The following is a 20201-nucleotide window of genomic DNA, read 5'->3' on the forward strand; positions in this document are numbered from 1 at the left end:
GTTCAAGTCTTGGATATCCTTGTTAACCTTCTGTCTTGTTGATCTGTCTAATATTGACAGTGGGGTGTTAAAATCTCCCATTATTATTGTGTGGGAGTCTAAGTGTCTTTGTAGGTCTCTAAGGACTTGCTTTATGAATCTGGGTGCTCCTGTATTGGGTGCATATATATTTAGGATAGTTAGCTCTTCTTGTTGCATTGATCCCTTTACCGTTATGTACTGGCCTTCTTTGTCTCTTTTGATCTTTGTTGGTTTAAAGTCTGTTTTATTAGCAACTAGGATTGCAACCCCTGCTTTTTTTTTGCTTTCCATTTGCTTGGTAGATATTCCTCTGTGCCTTTATTTTGAGCCCATGTGTGTCTCTGCATGTGAGATGGGTCTCCTGAATACAGCACACTGATGGGTCTTGAATCTTTATCCAATTTGCCAGTCCTGTTTCTTTTAATTGGGGCATTTAGCCCATTTACATTTAAGGTTAATATTATGTGTGAATTTGATCCTGTCATTATAATATTAGCTGGTTGTTTTGCCCGTTAGTTGATGCAGTTTCTTCCTAGCATTGCTGGTCTTTACAATTTGGCATGTTTTTGCAGTGGCTGGTACCAGTTGTTCCTTTCCATGTTTAGTGCTTCCTTTAAGAGCTCTTGTAAGGCAGGCCTGGTGGTGACAAAATCTCTCAGCATTTGTTTTTCTGTAAAAGATTTTATTTCTCCACTTATGAAGCTTAGTTTGGCTGGATATGAAATACTGGGTTGAAAATTCTTTTCTTTAAGAATGTTGAATATTGGCCCCCACTCTGTTCTGGCTTGTAGAGTTTCTGCCAAGAGATCAGCTGTTAGTCTGATGGGCTTCTCTGTGTGGCTAACCTGACCTTTCTCTCTGGCTGCCCTTAACATTTTCTCCTTCATTTCAACCTTGGTGAATCTGAAAATTGTGCATCTTGTGGTTGCTCTTCTCAAGGAGTATCTTTGTGGTGTTCTCTGTATTTCCTGAATTTGAATGTTGGCCTGCCTTGCTAGGTTGGAGAAGTTCTCCTGGATAATATCCTGCAGAGTGTTTTCCAGCTTGGTTCCATTCTCTCCGTCACTTTCAGGTACACCAATCAGACATAGATTTTGTCTTTTCACATAGTCCCATATTTCTTTGAGGCTTTATTTCTTTTTACTCTTTTTTCTCTAAACTTCTCTTCTTGCTTCATTTCATTCATTTCATCTTCCATCACTGATACCCTTTCTTCCACTTGATCAAATCAGTTACTGAAGCTTGTGCATGTATCACATAGTTCTCATGCCGTGGTTTTCAGCTCCATCAGATCATTTAAGGTCTTCTCTACACTGTTTCTTCTAGTTAGCCATTAGTCTAATCATTTTTCAAGGTTTTTAGCTTCCTTGTGATGGGTTCAAACATCCTCCTTTAGCTCAGAGAAGTTTGTTGTTACTGACCTTCTGAAGCCTACTTCTGTCAACTCATCAAAGTCATTCTCTGTCCAGCTTTGTTCCATTGCTGAAGACAAGCTGCAATCCTTTGGAGGAGAAGGGGCCTCTGGTTTTTAGAATTTTCAGTTTTTCTGCCCTGGTTTCTCCCCATCTTTGTGGTTTTATCTACCTTTGGTCTATGATGATGGTTACCTACAGATGGGATTTTGGTGTGGATGTCCTTTTTGTTGATGTTGATGCTATTTCTTTCTGTTTGTTAGTTTTCCTTCTGACAGTCAGGTCCCTCACCTGCAGGTCTGTTGGAGTTTGCTGGAGGTCCACTCCAGACCCTCTTTGCCTGGGTATCACCAGTGGAGGCTGCAGAACAGCAAATATTGCTTCCTGATCCTTCCTCTGGAAGCTTTATCTTAGAGGGGCACCCGGCTATATGAGGTGTCAGTTGGCCCCTGCTGGGAGGTGTCTCCTAGTTAGGCTACTTGGGGGTCAGGGACCCACTTGAGGAGGTAGTCTGTCCATTCTCAGAGCTCAAACACCATGCTGGGAGAACCACTGCTCTCTTCAGAGCTGTCAGACAGGGATGTTTAAGTCTGCAGAAGTTTCTGCTGCCTTTTGTTCAGCTATGCCCTGCCCCCAGAGGTGGAGTCTACAGAGACAGGCAGGCCTCCTTGAGCTGCAGTGGGCTCCACCCAGTTTGAGCTTCCTGGCTGCCTTGTTTACCTACTCAAGACTCAGCAATGGCAGATGCTCCTCCCCCAGCCAGGCTGCCGCCTTGCAGTTCAATCTCGGACTGCTGCACTAGCAGTGACCAAGGCTCTGTGGGCATGGGACCCACTGCGCCAGTTGCGGAATATAATCTCCTGGTGTGCCCTTTTCTAAGACCTTTGGAAAAGTGCAGTATTTGGGTGGCAATGTCCCAATTTTCCAGGTACAGTCTGTCACGGCTTCCCTTAGCTAAGAAATGAAAATCCCCCAACCCCTCATGCTTCCCAGGTGAGGCAATGCCCTGCCCTGCTTTGGCTCACCCTCCATGGGCTGCATCCACTGTTCAACCAGTCCCAGTGAGAAGAACAAGGCACCTCAGTTGGAAATGCAGAAATCACCCATCTTCTGTGTCAATCACACTGAGAGCTGCAGACTGGAGCTGTTCCTATTCAGCCATCTTGGAATGGACCTCAATGCAGAGTAATGTCTTAAAGGAAATGAGAAGTTTTAAGAGATGGGCTAGTGGCTTGTAACTTACATGGAAGAGGTTATGAAAGGATGATAAAATGGAATGATTCTGTGAAGCTGAAAGGAGATATTTTCCTTGGTCTAAGAACCATTTGGCTCGAGTGGGGAGGGATTTATAGGTGGAAACTTCAGTGGAAGAGTAAGTAGAAGTGACTGATGAGAAGGAGAAAAGCTGGCCATGAGGACAGAAGTAGGAATACTGGTTGCTCCTTTAGCTGTCTTATCAGCATAATTGTTGCCTTGAGCAATGGGGTCTGAGGCCCTTTGATGGCTTTTGCAGTGAATGACTCCAGCTTTTTTTGGAAGTAAAGCAGCCTTGAGAAGAGTTTTTATTAAAGAGGCATTAATGATGGAGGACCCTTGTGTAGTGAGGAAACCTCTTTCAGCCCATATAACAGCATAGTGGTGCAGGATATGGAAGGCATATTTAGAGTTAGTATAAATATTGATGCATAGTCCCTTTGCAAGAGTGAAGGCCCAAGTTAAGGCAATGAGTTTGGCTTGCTGAGAGGTAGGGGAGGGGGGCAGAGTGGTAGCCTCAATGATAGATGTGGAAGATACTACAGCATAGCCTGCCTTTGCTGGTGAGTGGCGATTAGGCCTGGTGGAACTGCCATCAATAAACCAAGTGTGATCGGGGTGAGGAACAGGAAAGAAAGAAATATGGGGAAATGGAGTGAATGTCAGGTGGATCAGAGAGCTACAGTCATGGGGGTCAGGTGTGGTATCAGGAATAATGTGGGAGACAGCCTAAAACAGTAAGGTCAAGTTGTTTGGACAGAAAGGTTACAGGGCATGGTCCCAGCTCTTGTATAAGAATTCCAACCACACAGCCCTGCACTTCGACTGTGTGTAATGAAAAAGGGTTGGGATGAGTTAGGGAGAGCTAGTGTGGGAGCAGCTTCTAGGGCTGTTTTTAAGGAAGGGAAAGAGGAGCGGGGAAAGGATTTAGGATCTATGTGGTCAGCTAGGTTTCATTTTGTGAGATTATATAATGGTTTAGTCAGGATGGCAAAACCAGGTATTCAAAGGTGAAAGTACCTAACCATGCCTAGGGAAGAAAGGAGTTGTTGCTTTGTAGAAGGGGTTGGGGTTTGGGAGATTAGCTGGACACAATCAGCAGGGAGAGCACATGTGTTTTTATGAAGAATTATGCTGAGATAGGTAACAGATGAGGAAGAATTTTGGGCTTTGGAGGGAGATATGCAATATCCTTTGGAGAATAAATGTTGAAGGAGCAGGAGGGTATCTTGTTGAGAAGACTCAAAGGTGATACTACAGAGTAGAAGGTCATCAATATATTGAATAAGGTGAGAAGCAGAGAGGTGGAAAGAAAGTAAATCATGAGAAAAAGCTTGGCTGAAGTAATGAGGGCTGTCCCAGAAGCCTTGCAGCAGTACAGCCCAGGTAAGCTGCTGGGACTGAGGGGTGTCAGGGACAATCCAGGTAAAAGCAAAGAGAGGCTGGGATGAGGGGTGCAAGGGAATAGTGAAAAAGCATCTTTAAGATCAAGAATGGGATAGTGAGTTGTGGATGGAGGTATTGAGGACAGAATAGTGTACGGGTTTGGCACCAAAGGGTGGATAGGCAAAACAATTTGGTTGATAAGGTGCAGATCCTGAACAAACCTATAAGACTTGTCTGGTTTTTGGACAGGTAAAACGGGGGAATTGTAAGGAGATTTTGTAGGCTTTAGAAGCCCATGCTGTAGCAGGCGAGTGATAACAGGCCTTAACCCCCTTAAAGCCTGTTGTGGGATGGGATGCTGGCATTTAGTTGGGTTAGGGTAATTAGATTTTAATGGGATAGTAATGGGCATGTGATCAGTTGCCAGGGAGGGAGTAAAGGTGTCCCATACCTGTGGGTTAAGGTTGGGGGATACAAGAGGAAGATGTGAAGGAGGCTTTGGGTTGGGAAGAAGGGCAGCAATGAGATGTGGCTGTAGTCCAGGAATAATCAGGGTAGTGGATAATTTTGTTGAAACATTTCCACCTAATAAGGGAACTGGGCATGTGAGGATGACTAAAAAGGAGTGCATAAAAGAATGTTGTCCAAGTTGGCACCAAATTTGGGGAGTTTTAAGAGGCTTAGAAGCCTGGCCATCAATACCCAGAACAGTTATGGAGGCAAGGGAAACAGGCGCTTGAAAAGAAGCTAATGTGTTCTTTTGGCTTAGGATTGACTTGGCAATGCGGGCTCTTTTTTGGTTTCATATGAACTTTAAGGTAGTTTTTTCCAATTCTGTGAAGAAAGTCATTGGTAGCTTGATGGGGATGGCATTGAATCTATAAATTACCTTGGGCAGTGTGGCCATTTTCATGATATTGATTCTTCCTACCCATGAGCATGGAATGTTCTTCCATTTGTTTGTATCCTCTTTTATTTCATTGAGCAGTGGTTTGTAGTTCTCCTTGAAGAGGTCCTTCACATCCCTTGTAAGTTGGATTCCTAAGTATTTTATTCCCTTTGAAGCAATTGTGAATAGGAGCTCACTCTTGATTTGGCTCTCTGTTTGTCTATTATTGGTGTATAAGAATGCTTGTGATTTTTGCACATTGATTTTGTATCCTGAGACTTTGCTGAAGTTGCTTATCAGCTTAAGGAGATTTGGGGCTGAGATGATGGGGTTTTCTAGATATACAATCATGTCATCTGCAAACAGGGACAATTTGACTTCCTCTTTTCCTAATTGAATACCCTTTATTTCCTTCTCCTGCCTAATTGTCCTGGCCAGAACTTCCAACACTATGTTGAATAGGAGTGGTGAGAGAGGGCATCCCTGTCTTGTGCCAGTTTTCAAAGGGAATGCTTCCAGTTTTTGCCCATTCAGTATGATATTGGCTGTGGGTTTGTCATAAATAGCTCTTATTATTTTGAGATACATCCCATCAATACCTAATTTATTGAGAGTTTTTAGGATGAAGAGTTGTTGAATTTTGTCAAAGGCCTTTTCTGCATCTATTGAGATAATCATGTGGTTTTTGTCTTTGGTTCTGTTTATGTGCTGGATTATATTTATTGATTTGCATATATTTAACCAGCCTTGCATCCCAGGGATGAAGCCCACTTGATCATGGTGGATAAGCTTTTTGATGTGCTGCTGGATTCGGTCGCTACCTGACTTCAAACTATACTACAAGGCTACAGTAACCAAAACAGCATGGTACTGGTACCAAAACAGAGATATAGATCAATGGAACAGAACAGAGCCCTCAGAAATAACACCGCATATCTACAACTATCTGATCTTTGACAAATCTGACAAAAACAAGCAATGGGGAAAGGATTCCCTATTTAATAAATGGTGCTAGGAAAACTGGCTAGCCATATGTAGAAAGCTGAAACTGGATCCCTTCCTTACACCTTATACAAAAATTAATTCAAGATGGATTAAAAACTTAAACATTAGACCTAAAACTATAAAAACCCTAGAAGAAAACCTAGGCATTACCATTCAGGACATAGGCATGGGCAAGGACTTCATGTCTAAAACACCAAAAGCAATGGCCACAAAAGCCAAAATTGACAAATGGGATCTAATTAAACTAAAGAGCTTCTGCACAGCAAAAGAAACTACCATCAGAGTGAACAGGCAACCTACAAAATGGGAGAAAATTTTCACAACCTACTCATCTGACAAAGGGCTAATATCCAGAATCTACAATGAACTCAAACAAATTTACAAGAAAAAAAAAACCCATCAAAAAGTGGGCGAAGGATATGAACAGACACTTCTCAAAAGAAGACATTTATGCAGCCAACAGACACATGACAAAATGCTCATCATCACTGGCCATCAGAGAATGCAAATCAAAACCACAATGAGATACCATCTCACACCAGTTAGAATGGCGATCATTAAAAAGTCAGGAAACAACAGGTGCTGGAGAAGATGTGGAGAAATAGGAACACTTTTACACTGTTGGTGGGACTGTAAACTAGTTCAACCATTGTGGAAGTCAGTGTGGCGATTCCTCAGGGATCTAGAACTAGAAATACCATTTGACCCAGCCATCCCATTACTGGGTATATACCCAAAGGACTATAAATCATGCTGCTATAAAGACACATGCACACGTATGTTTATTGTGGCACTATTCACAATAGCAAAGACTTGGAACCAACCCAAATGTCCAATAATGATAGACTGGATTAAGAAAATGTGGCACATATACACCATGGAATACTATGCAGCCATAAAAAATGATGAGTTCATGTCCTTTGTAGGGACATGGATGAAATTGGAAATCATCATTCTCAGTAAACTATCGCAAGGACAAAAAACCAAACACTGCATGTTCTCACTCATAGATGGGAATTGAACAATGAGAACACATGGACACAGGAAGGGGAACATCACACTCTGGGGACTGTTGTGGGGTGGTGGTAGGGGGGAGGGATAGCATTAGGAGATATACCTAATGCTAAATGACGAGTTAATGGGTGCAGCACACCAGCATGGCACATGTATACATATGTAACCAACCTGCACATTGTGTACATGTACCCTAAAACTTAAAGTATAATAATAAAAAAAAAGGTAAAGAAAGATGTTCAATATGGGCACTGTAAGCAGATATGGGAGAAAAAGAGAAAGGAAAGGAAGACTAAAATGATGGTTTTGATTGATTGTTTTTTGGTTCTGAAATGAAAATAAAACCAATAAGATTAAAAAAAAAAAAAGAAGGTAAGGTGGAGTGGGTAGCCTCCGTATTGATTAAGAAAGAGATGACGGACTTACCTTCCACTGTAAGAGTTACCCAAAGTGTCTGTGATGGTCCAGAAGGCTTCTGAGGTGATCAGGCAGCGGTAATCTTCAGCCGCTAAGCTGAGAAGATCTGGGAAGGAGTCAGTCAGAGAGCCTTGGGCCAGAGTTCCAGGGGCTCTGGGAGTGGCTGCTGGATGAGTTGGACAGTCCAATTTCCATTGGGGTCCCACACAGATGGGACTTGGCTTAGGAGGAATCCCGGGCTGTGGGCATTCCTTGGCCCAGTGGCCAGACTTTTGGCACTTGAAGCAAGATCCTTGGGGAGGAGATCCTGGAGGAATGCCTGACCACTGCAGTTTAGGTGTTTTGAAGTTCTTGTGTGCTGGAAATGTAGCTGGGGTTTCTCTCACAGCAGAGGCAAGTAATTGCAACTCAGAAATATGTTACTGTTTGGCTCTTTTTTATTATTGTATACCTTGAAGGTGAGGTTAATTAAGTCCTGTTGTGGAGTTTGAGGGCCAGAATCCAATTTTTGGAGCTTTTTCTAATGTCAGGAGTGGATTGGATAATAAAATGCATATTGAGAATAAGACAGCCTTCTGGCCTCTCTGGGTCTAGGGCAGTAAAGCGTCTAAGGGGTTGTTGCCAAATGGGCCATGAACTGGGCTGGGTGTTTATATTTGATGAAAAAGAGCCTAAATTCTAACTGATTTGGGAGAGGTCAGATGAAGAAAAAGGAGCATTAACTTTGACTATGCCTTCCGCTCCAGCCACCTCTCTAAGAGGAAATTGTTGGGCAGGTGGGGGATGTCTAGTCATGGAATGAAACTGTAAGCCAGACCGGGTGTGAGGAGGGGAGGTGATAGAAGGATTATAGGGTGGGGGAGCGGAGGTTGAGGAAGAATTGGGACCTGGCTTGGCCTGGCAAGGAGCAGCCTGGGAAGGAGGGGAGAGGTCAGATGGGTCCGTAGAAAAGGAGGATTTAAAGGACTCAGAGCTTGGGGTGGAGACTGAAGGAACAGACAGGAGAGAAAGAAGAAAGATTTGGGATGAGTCACTTTGGGAGCAGAGACTAGGGAGGGACCAAGGTGTAAAAGAAATGCTTGGACATCAGGCACCTTAGACCATTTACTCATTTTTTGACAAAATTATCTAGATCTTGTAGATGGAGATCAAAAGTGCTGTTTTCTGGCCATTTAGAGCCATTATCAAGTTTGTATTGGGGCCAAACGGTGTTGCAGAAGAAAAGAAGATGCTTAGGTTTTAGATCAGGTGAGAGTTGAAGAGGTTTCAAGTTTTTAAGAACACAGGCTAAGGGGGAAGAAGGAGGAATGGAGGGCAGAAGGTTGCCTATAGTAAAAAGGTAAGTTTAGGGAAAAGAGGGGTAGAGACACGGAGAGAGGGGGGTGGTACTTGTCACCCAGAGGAGGTAGTACTTGCCACCAAGGTGGAGGATCAAGGCAGGCATCCCTGCGGTGATCGAACAAGTCTGGAATGATGGTGAATAATCAGGCAGGCATCCCCACAGTGATTAGACACCAAGGGAAGACTGTCTTCCTGAGTCCGTGACTGGAACCGGAATTTTGTGTTCACAGATAAAATGTGTCTCCTCTATCTCTACCAGAAAAGGAAAGGAACTGAAATTAAGGGAAGGGAGAGATTGAAGGGTGGTGCTGAAATTGAAAGGAGAAAGAGGTTGAGGGATAGTGAGAAAGGTTGGAGAAGAGAGTAAAAAGAGGCCGCTTACCTGATTTAAATTTGGTGAGGTGTTTCTTGGGCCAGTCTGAGGACCTGAGGTCATAGGTGGATGTTCTTATGGAGCAAAGAGCAGGAAGACAGAGGATTGATCTCCCAAGGGAGGTCCCCCAATCTGAGTCATGGCACTAAATGTCAAGCATGTCTGTGTGAAGAGAGTCCACCAACAGGCTTTGTGTGAGCAACAAGGCTGTATTTCACTTGGCGGCAAGTGGACTGAGTCCAAAAAGAGAGTCAGCAAACAGAGATGGGGTGGGGTAGTTTTATAGAACTGGGGTAAGCAGTGGAAAGTTACAGTTAAAGGTGGTTATCTATTGTCAGCAGAGGAGGGGGTCACAAGGTGCATGGTGGGGAGATCATGAGAATTGTTGTCCAGAAGAAGAATGTCATGAGGTCGATCGATCAGTTGGGACAGGGCAGGAACAAGTCATAATGGAATATCGGAAAGTTGGTCAATCAGTTAAGACAGGAGCTGGCTCTTTCACTTCTTTTGTAGTTTTGGGTTGCCCCAGACTTCTTGGCTCCTGCTGGCCACCTGGATGTATATGTGCAGGTTACCAGGATTACAATGGCTGAACTTTCACTCAGAAGCCTGACAGTGAGTAGGTTTAATGAGGTGAGGAATCCTCTTGGGCTGACTTGTAGACCTATGCCCAACTTTAGCATTAAATCCTTCCCCAGTAAATTAATTCCTGCTTCAGGGATTAACAAGAACTGAATATAAGTTGAGTGATCCTGGTATCTAACTTCTGCGCTTTATAAAATTTTTGCTCTACATCCTTCCCCTTTAACCCCAGAGACTAGAAGTTCCTCTGAGGAGGAGACAACATTAGACAGGAGGAAACAAATAGAGGAGCAAGCAGCCCCTGAATCGACTAAAAAGATGATAAGCTCATGTTTAGGTCCCACCTCCAAATTTATCAAGGGCTCCTGGTGGGACTCAAGATAAAAGAGACAGAGCCCCTGACCCCCCAATTCTTCCTTGAAAGTCATGAGTGGAAGGGCTTCTTTCTCCTTTCTTAGTTCAGGACATCTCTTGAAGTGGCCTGTTCTTCCACATCTATAGCACCTATCTTGTCCTTCCTCCCTCTTAATTCTGGGATTCTTTAGCCTTGCTCCCCCATACTCTTTAGGGCAGCTGATAGACAAGGACGTTGATCCTCCAGATGGAGGCTGGGGTCCTTTAAAAGACGTTCAGACCCTTTATAGTTTCTGGCTTCCTGGAAGCTCTGTCTAGAAGCACCTGGGTTTGGAGCCATCTGTTGGAAAGTGAAAATATAAGTTTTGTCTTTTCTTTCTGTTTTTCTTCATCCTTTTTCATGTATACTTTCTGAGCTTCCCTGAGAAACTCATTTAGGGGGCAGTTCTTCCCAATTGTGTATCTTTTGTAAATTTTTGAAATGTCTGGCCAACTTTTAGTGACAAATTGGAGTTTTGACATTCCTTGCACAAGGGGATCATCCAAACTGAGGCCTGCAGATTGCCTCATTTGCTCCCTCAGTCTGTCTAGGCATCTCACAGGCCCTTCATCCTTTTCCTTTTATATATCAAGTGCTTTAGAAAGATTTTGGGTTTGGGGTACTGATTCCCAAATTCCTTTTATTATCATCTCCCTTAGGTCCTGCATATTTTCCTGGTGATCTGCATTGTTATTGTCCCACCAGGGGTCTCGGGTAGGGAATTTCTCATCCGTGGTAGGAACATTTTCACTGGGATGGTCCTCACATTCCCAAACTACCATAGCAGCCCTACGAATTATACTCCTTTCTTCCTCTGAAAAGAGGATGCCCAAGATGGACATTAACTCGACCCAAGTATATAACTGAGGTCCTAAGAATTGGTCAATTTGGTCTGCCACTCCATAAGGGTTATCTAGTGGTGGTTTAAGCTCCTTTTAAAAATTCCAGACTTCTGAACTGGTTAAGGGAGCATTTAAAAAGCCAATGGCCCCCCCTCCTTGTGGTACCTCTTTCAAAGGGAAGAGGGTCGGGGCTGACCTCTTAGGTACAGAGGGAAATGGGAAATTTTGAATATCTTTTTTATATTGTTCTACCTCATGCTGGAGTCCTTTTAGAGAGGGGTATTTAGGTTGGGAGGGAACAGGCTGGTGGGATGGTAATTACCAAGAGTCAGGGTTATAAGGAGGAGAGATAACATGAGTAGAGGGGGAATTTGGAACAGGATCAGAGGTGGCAGTGGCTGTCTGAGGGGAAAGATTGGGGACACTGAATGGGGGAAGGTAGTCTAGGGGATCCCATGTGCTGGAGTCTTTACTCAAGAGAGCTGGCTCCTCTGACTTTTCATTTTGAGGTGCCAGATTGGGTTCTTCCTTATTTGTTTTTAAGGGAGAAAGGAGGGCAGGTCCTTGACTCCAACAAAGGGCATAACCTAGTTCTTCTTGAGATACTGGACTTTTATCATTAACATATCAGATTAGAAGCTGACACATTCCATCCTCATTCGACCCAAACTTTGGCAAGAAGATTGAGGGTTTGAGGATAGGTCCCTGAGTCCAAATAAAACAGTAATATTTTATCATTTGTTGCTTTTTCCTATGTTTAGTCCTTTCATTATCTTTCCAGTGTTTTTGCATGAGACCTAGGGGTTTATCGAGAGGGATATCTTTGTTACCATCTTTGTTCCCCTGGCTCCCTGTCTTGCTTGGGGGTATTTCCCATCTTGATGGTTTTGGGGTAACGTTCAAGGTTCAATTTGCCTTACTGGAATTTTCTCACCTTTTGGGGTGAGGCTCAATTTCCCCAACTGTAAATTTCTTGCCTTTTGGGGTGAGGCTCAATTTCCCCCACTGGAAATCTCTTGCCTCTTCTACTACTGGAGGTTTGTGTGAGGTTCAATCCCCCCCAGTAGGGATGTCTCACCTCTTTTTAACCTCTAAGCCACCCTGACCAAGGAGAACTTCACCATCCCCGCTGCAGTTTTCTTGGTCCCAACCACCAAGGAAATACTTTACCGGCTCCCACGGCTTCTCCTTCCTTGGTCTGTGCACAGAGTCATTGCTGCAGTATGTGAGGATCCTTTAAACTAGGTTGCTGGCCAGTTTATTTTTTTCACGTTGCTGAGGGCTTGGGTTATTCTTTGCACTGGGTGGGTTCTGATTTCTCACCCCTTAGGCTGCCACAAGGGGCAGGGTGCATACCTCCTCATGAGAGAGAACCAGAGACCATCCCCGGAGGGGAATGTAATCCCAGACAAGCCCCCAAATTGTTATAAATAAAGTTTCAGTGCCACAAAAGAAATAACACTCAAATATAAAATTTTCTTTTTAATTCTCAGCAAGGCAAAGTACTTCTACAGAAAGGTGTGCCCTTACAGATGGAGCAATGGTGAGTATGTACTTCGACAAGGGAGGGAAAGGGGTTCTTATTCTTGACACATGTGGTCCCTACTCCTGTGTCATTCCCCTATTGGCTAGGGTTAGACCGCACAGGCTAAACTAATTCTGATTGACTAATTTAAAGAGAGTGACGGGGTGAGTGGTTTGGCGGGAAAAATGATTATGAAATGAGTCAGTATGGAGAATGAATCAGAATGAGTCAGGGTGGAGAATAAGTCAGGGTGGAGTAGGTAATCGGAATGAGTCAAGGTGGAGAATGAGTCAGGGTGCAGTAGGTAATCAGAAAATGTAGCTTTATGAGGAAGTTATGTTTAAAAGTAGAAGGCAAAGAATTGAACATACAGACATATTAATTCTTTGAAGAGAAATTTAGAATTCATATTTAACAATCTCAGTTGAATTAAAAAAACAGTCTCTGGATTCTATGAAATATTAATATATAATAGTAGATTATAACAGGCTACACAAATGTCAGCTATGGCCCATGCAATTTAGGGAAAAGTATACATATATTTATTATACAAGGGACTGCTAGTTTTTTGAGCCGTGATTTCACACAAGCACAGTGAAGCCAATGTCATGTCTGAATCTGCATTTTAAGACATGTTAAAAGATATGTTTTATGTATTGTTTCTAAATTTAATGCCAAATATATTATTGGTCAAGCATTGTAGATGCTATACTTCAAAGGTAAAGTAAAATTTGTTGTACTGCCCCACTTTGAAAGAAAAACAAAACCTTAAGAGGCAGGAAGATATTATAATGATAACATTTAGTATTATAAATTCTTCTGTTGAACATTTATTTTTTACCTACTCTATGGAGGTGCTTGTGTGTGACCTCTGCTGTCCAATAAGGTAAGAACTAGCTACACGTAGCTATTGAGCACTGGAAAGGTGGCTAGCCCAAAGTGAGATGTGTTGTCAATGTAAAATATACACCAGATTTTAAAGACTTGATAAAAAAATTATGTCAATAATTTTTATATTGATTACATTATAATGATAATATTTTAGCTATACTGGGTTAAATTTATCTGTTTCTTATGAGTTTTTAAATGTGGCTATTAGAAAATGTGAAATTATACATGTAGCTCACATTTATGGCTCCTTTCTGTGCTAGAAAATAGGATTGCATAATTGGAAGATATAGACTGCCCTCAAAGAGTGCATAGTCTAAAGAGTGGAGGAGAGGGAAGGAGAGGAAAAAAATTATATCAAGGAGCTGGGTTTCATACTACAACTCAAAAGCAAAAAGTGAAAAGGCACCAAACTTTATTTTTTTGTAAGGATTCTACACTTCACAGCCTCTGTCTCACTAAGTAATGGGAAGGAGGGGGTGGTGTGGGAAGATCCTCAAACTTGCTAATTAAAGGTATTTTCATCTTTCTGGTTTAGACAGCCTTATTTTGCCTAAATATTCAGTCAATTCAAAATTTAACTCCCTGTCAGGGCTGTTTCTCCTCCAGCCTTCTACGTGGCAGGATGATATCTGGGTTTTTTTTTTGTTTTTTGTTTTTTGATGGACCCTTGCTCTGTCGCTCAGGCTGGAGTGCAGTGACATGATCTCGGCACACTGCAACCTCTGCCTCCTGGGTTCAGGCAATTCTCCTGCCTCAGCCTCCTGAGTAGCTGGGATTACAGGCGCACGCCACCATGCCCAGCTAATTTTTAGTAGAGATGGGGTTTCTCCATGTTGGTCAGGCTGGTCTCGAACTCCTGACTTTGTGATCCACCTGTGTCAGCCTCCCAAAGTGCTGGGATTACAGGAGCCAGCCACCATGCCCTGCTGACATCTGGGTTTTATGGAACTTACTGGGTTGATGTTATATCAGAAGAGGGGGCTCGGCCCTACATGTGGGTTTTTGTACTGGCCCTCTGTTGACCAGGCCCCTGTTTTGGCTTTCTCTGTGCTGCACAATCCTAAGGCTCACCAGAGCTTTCATTTGATGCCCTCATCTGCCCTATAACAGCCCTCAGCTACTGGCTTACTGAGCCCCCTTTGCAGCAAAATTCCTAAATCCTGCCAACCAGAATTTCAGCTGTCTCCTTTCTTCTGTGTGACATGAGGAGCTTACGTAGTCCTTCCATGCCACTCAGGGGGTGAGGGAGGCTCAGGGCCCTGTGGATTCCTGACTGCACAAGGACACTAGTTCTACTCCACTGCTATGCTCCAAGACAGGCTTGTAGTTCCCAAGAAGATATTCTCCTCTCTCCAGATCCCTGGAAAGTTTTTTATGAGAAATGGATTGAAAACTCCATTGATTTAGCATTCTTACTGACAACCCAGTATTGTTTCCAACACGCTGTCTTCTTGGGTTTTACAGCTTTTCCTTCTTCTTTCCCATCTCACCCCTAAAAGCTTTACTACCATGGAAGGATGCATAAAAAGTATTTTTAAAATAGCACAATTAGCAATTACAATATAGTTCAGGTGCTATACAAAGAAACATGCCCAAAGGATAATGGAATTCAAAGATGTATCTAATTCAGCCTAGTGGTAAAGAAAGGCTTCCCTGAGCAGATTCATAAATCTTTATTGAACACTACAGCGTGCCAGGCACTGTTCTAGGTTCAGAGATTGTATGTGGTGAAAAAGAAAGATACAATTTCTGATCCAGTGAAGCTTAGTGGTGGAAGACAGAACATTATGTAAGAAAAATAATAAATGAGCTGTTTCTTCAGGTAGTGATGATCCTATGAATAAAATAATGCAACTAATGAGATAGCAGATGACTGTGGGGTAAATATGTGCATGAGGTGGTTAGGAAAGATCTCTCTGAAATAGTGACACTTAAGCTGAGACTTGAAGGATGAGAAGCAGCCAGTCTATGAAGCTCTGTGGGCAGAATGATGCAAGAGAAGGGAACAGCAAGGGTAAAGTCCCTGAGACAGGAACAGCCTTGGCCTATTTGAAGAACAGGAAATAAAGATCCATGTGTCTGAGCTGAATTTTGAAGGACTAACAGGAGTTATCTGGGTTGTGGACCAAGGGACAGGAAGAAGAGGACAGGGACGGGAAGTCATTTTAGAGAAGGGGATCCATAAACTGCACAAAGTGGGAACTGAAACTTTAATCAGGAGTAATAAAGTGGCCAGGCACAATGGCTCATGCTTGTAATCCCAGCAGTTTGGGAGGCTGAGGTGGGAGGATCACTTTCACTGGAGGCCAGGAGTTTAAGACCAGCCTGGCATGTGAGACCCCATTTGTTGAAAAAAAAAAAAAAAGAGTAATAAAGTTGAAGCTGTGGTAACAGTGCAATCTCCTTTGTCCTAGAGTAGGTTGCAGTGACTTTTTCTGTGCCATTGGGAAGTAAAGGAATGAGTTCAATGGAGTATTCTTCCCTCACTAGGATCCTAAGTTTCTTAGTTACCTGCTAACTTGTAAATATTTGAATAATAGCTACCATTTTATTGAGCACCTACTATTTTCTAGGTGTCTTAGGAATAGGTGTCTTAGGAATATTATCCTACCCACCATCCTCCAAGTAGATATCATTCCCAATTTACAGTTGAAGGACCAAGCCTCAAAGAGCTTAAGTAATTTTCCCACAGTAAATGGCAAAGCTGGGTTTTAAACCCAGGTCTGTGCCAAATTTCATGCTCTTTCCACTATTCTATGTACCATAAAAAACACAATTATGTCCAGAGATTAGAAAGGAAAGATGGGTAGCTTCACCTGAGAGGCCTCAGAGGACAGAACTCATTTCCTTGAGGAAGTGAATATGCTCAACGATTTAGTGCTTGGCTTTGTGGGCTCAGAAACAAACTCATATCAACCAAGCTTATGATGCTTATTATGATTTGATCAGAATGCCAATTTCAAATATGATTTCCTGGAAAAGTATAGACAAATAAAATATGTAATCAAGAATGTAGAATGTCGATTCACAAGCAGGTTTTAAAAAGCACTTTTTAGGGCCGGGCATGGTGGCTCACACCTGTAATCCCAGCACTTTGGGAGGTCAAGGCAGGCAGATCACCTGAGGTCAGGAGTTCGAGACCATCCTGGCGAACATGGTGAAACCCCGTCTCTACTAAAAAAATACAAAAATTAGCCAAGCGTAGTGGCAGGTGCCTGTAATCCCAGCTGCTTGGGAGGCTGAGGCATGAGAATTGCTTGAACCCAGGAGGCAGAGGTTGCAGTGAGCTGAGAGTGTGCCATTGCACGCCAGCCTGGGTAACAAGAGCGAAACTCTGTCTCAAAAAAAAAAGCACTTTTTAAAGATATTCTTGACACATGCAGTTATGTTCTAGGATTAATAATGTGTTCCTGTATGTGGAAAAAAGTGCAGGAGTTCTAACTCTGGTGGCTTCTAGCCTAGCAAACTAAATGCTACTATGCAAAAGTCTTTTTAAAATACTAATTTTTTTAATATTCCAACCTAACCTTGCTCTCAAAATGAGTCACAAATTGTAGCAAATATTAAGATAAATAATAACTAAGGGGCAACATGCCAAGAACTATCAACATTGTTACCAAAGCTGAATACTAAAGAAAAAGTGTGTGGGGGGGGGGTGGAAATGGAAAATTTGGTTGCCATTTTGAATATTGGCTTGAGCCACAGTTTTTGAGCTGAGAAAAGGATTCTAAATCACTGCACCCACATATTGAATACTTCTAGTTTTAAAAGGTAAAATGAATCATTTGTTGAAGGGTGGAGCCAAGATGGCCGAATAGGAACAGCTCTAGTCTACAGCTCCCAGTGTTAGCGACGCAGAAGATGAATGATTTCTGCATTTCCAACTGAGGTACTGGGTGCATCTCACTGGGATTGTTGGACAGTGGGTGCAGGACAGTGGGTGCAGTGCACTGAGCCTGAGCCAAAGCAGGGCGAGGCATCGCTTCACCCGGGAAGTGCAAGGGGTCGGGGAATTCCCTTTCCTAGCCAAGGAAAGGGGTGACAGACGACACCTGGAAAATCGGGTCACTCCCACCCTAATACTGTGCTTTTCTGATGATCTTAGCAAACGGCACACCAGGAGATTATATCCCGTGCCTGGCTTGGAGGGTCCTACGCCCACAGAGACTCGCTCATTGCTAGCACAGCAGTCTGAGATCAAACTGCAAGGCAGCAGCGAGGCTGGGGGAGGGGAGCCTGCCATTGCTGAAGCTTGAGTAGGTAAACAAAGCGGCCAGGAAGCTCAAACTGGGTGGAGCCCACTGCAGCTCAAGGAGGCCTGCCTGCCTCTGTAGACTCCACCTCTGGGGGCAGGGCATAGTCAAACAAAAGGCAGCAGAAACCTCTGCAGACTTAAATGTCTCTGTCTGACAGCTTTGAAGAGAGTAGTGGTTCTCCCAGCATGCAGCTTGAGATCTGAGAATGGACAGACTGCCTCCTCAAGTGGGTCCCTGACCCCCAAGTAGCCTAACTGGGAGGCACCCCCTAGTAGGGGCAGACTGACACCTCACATGGCCGGGTACTCCTCTAAGACAAAACTTACAGAGGAACGATCAGGCAGCAATATTTGCTATTCACAATATCTGCTGTTCTGCAGCCTCTGCTGCTGATACCCAGGCAAACAGGGTCTGGAGTGGACCTCCGGCAAACTCCAACAGACCTGCAGCTTAGGGTCCTGACTGTTAGAAGGAAAGCTAAAAAACAGAAAGGACATCCACACCAAAACCCCATCTGTACATCCCCATCATAAAAGACCAAAGGTAGACAAAACCACAAAAATGGGGAAAAAACAGAGCAGAAAAATTGACAAATCTAAAAATCAGAGTGCCTCTCCTCCTCCAAAGGAACGCAGCTCCTCACCAGCAATGGAACAAAGCTGGATGGAGAATGACATTGACAAGTTGAGAGAAGAAGGCTTCAGACGATCAAACTACTCCAAGCTAAAGGAGGAAGTTTGAACCCATGGCAAAGAAGTTAAAAACCTTGAAAAAAGATTAGATGAATGGCTAACTAGAATAACCAATGCAGAGAAGTCCTTAAAGGACCTGATGGAGCTGAAAACCACAGCACGAGAACTATGTGATGAATGCACAAGCCTCAATAGCCGATTCGATCAACTGGAAGGAAGGTATCAGTGATGGAAGATGAAATTAATGAAATGAAGTGAGAAGAGAAGTTTAGAGAAAAAAGAATAAAAAGAAATGAACAAAGCCTCCAAGAAATATGGGACTATGTGAAAAGACCAAATCTACGTCTGATTGGTGTACCTGAAAGTGATGGGGAGAATGGAACCAAGCTGGAAAACACTCTGCAGGATATTATCCAGGAGAACTTCCCCAATCTAGCAAGGCAGGCCAACATTCAAATTCAGGAAATACAGAGAACACCACATAGATACTCCTCGAGAAGAGCAACTCCAAGACACATAATTGTCAGATTCACCAAAGTTGAAATGAAGGAAAAAATATTAAGGGCAGCCAGAGAGAAAGGTCGGGTTACCCACAAAGGGAAGCCCATCAGACTAACAGCAGATCTCTCAGCAGAAACTCTACAAGCCAGAAGAGAGTGGGGGCCAATATTCAACATTCCTAAAAAAAAGAATTTTCCACCCAGAATTTCATATCCAGCCAAACTAAGCTTCATAAGTGAAGGAGAAATAAAATCCTTTACAGACAAGCAAATGCTGAGAGATTTTGTCACCACCAGGCCTGCCCTAAAAGAGCTCCTCAAGGAAGCACTAAACATGAAAAGGAACAACTTGTACCAGCCACTGCAAAAACATGCCAAATTGTAAAGACCATCGAGGCTAGGAAGAAACTGCATCAACTAATGAGCAAAATAACCAGCTAACATCATAATGACAGGATCAAATTCACACATAACAATATTCACCTTAAATGTAAATGGGCTAACTGCTCCAATTAAAAGACACAGACTGGCAAATTGGACAAAGAGTCAAGACTCATCAGTGTGGTGTATTCAGGAAACCCATCTCACATGCAGAGACACACATAGGCTCAAAATAAAGGGATGGAGGAAGATCTACCAAGCAAACGGATAACATAAAAAGGCAGTTGTTGTAATCCTAGTCTCTGATAAAACAGACTTTAAACCAACAAAGATCAAAAGAGACAAAGAAGGCCATTACATAATGGTAAAGGGATCAATGCAACAAGAAGAGCTAACTATCCTAAATATATATGCACCCAATACAGGAGCACCCAGATTCATAAAGCAAGTCCTTAGAGACCTACAAAGAGACTTAGAGTCCCACACAATAATAATGGGAGATTTTAACACCCCACTGTCAACATTAGACAGATCAATGAGACAGAAAGTTAACAAGGATATCCAGGACTTGAACTCAGCTCTGCACCAAGCAGACCTAATAGACATCTACAGAACTCTCCACCCCAAATCAACAGATTATACACTCTTTTCAGCACCACACCACACCTATTCCAAAATTGACCACATAGTTGGAAGTAAAGCACTCCCTAGAAAATGTAAAAGAACAGAAATTATAACAAACTGTCTCTCAGACCACAGTGTAATCAAACTAGAACTCAGGATAAAGAATCTCACTCGAAACCACTCAACTACATGGAAACTGAACAACCTGCTCCTGAATGACTACTGGGTACATAATGAAATGAAGGCAGAAATAAAGATGTTCTCTGAAACCAATGAGAACAAAGACACAACATACCAGAATCTCTGGGACACATTCAAAGAAGTGTGTAGAGGGAAATTTATAGCACTAAATGCCCACAAGAGAAAGCAGGAAAGATCTAAAATTGACACCCTAACATCACA

At 43.0% G+C, this 20201-nt stretch overlaps 1 protein-coding gene across 1 annotated transcript in view; it reads left to right on the plus strand.

Annotated features, from left to right (window-relative positions):
• Positions 1 to 20201, plus strand: part of LOC100462337 (large ribosomal subunit protein P1-like) — a 39491-nt gene that overhangs the window by 14523 nt on the left and 4767 nt on the right. The window contains exon 3 of the mRNA XM_054556370.2: positions 12424 to 12473. The gene's annotated coding sequence lies outside the window, so the exon portion shown is untranslated. The remainder of the gene's footprint in view (positions 1 to 12423; positions 12474 to 20201) is intronic.

This window comes from Pongo abelii, chromosome 4, assembly GCF_028885655.2.
Source record: "Pongo abelii isolate AG06213 chromosome 4, NHGRI_mPonAbe1-v2.0_pri, whole genome shotgun sequence".
NCBI classification, from domain to species: Eukaryota; Metazoa; Chordata; class Mammalia; order Primates; family Hominidae; genus Pongo; species Pongo abelii.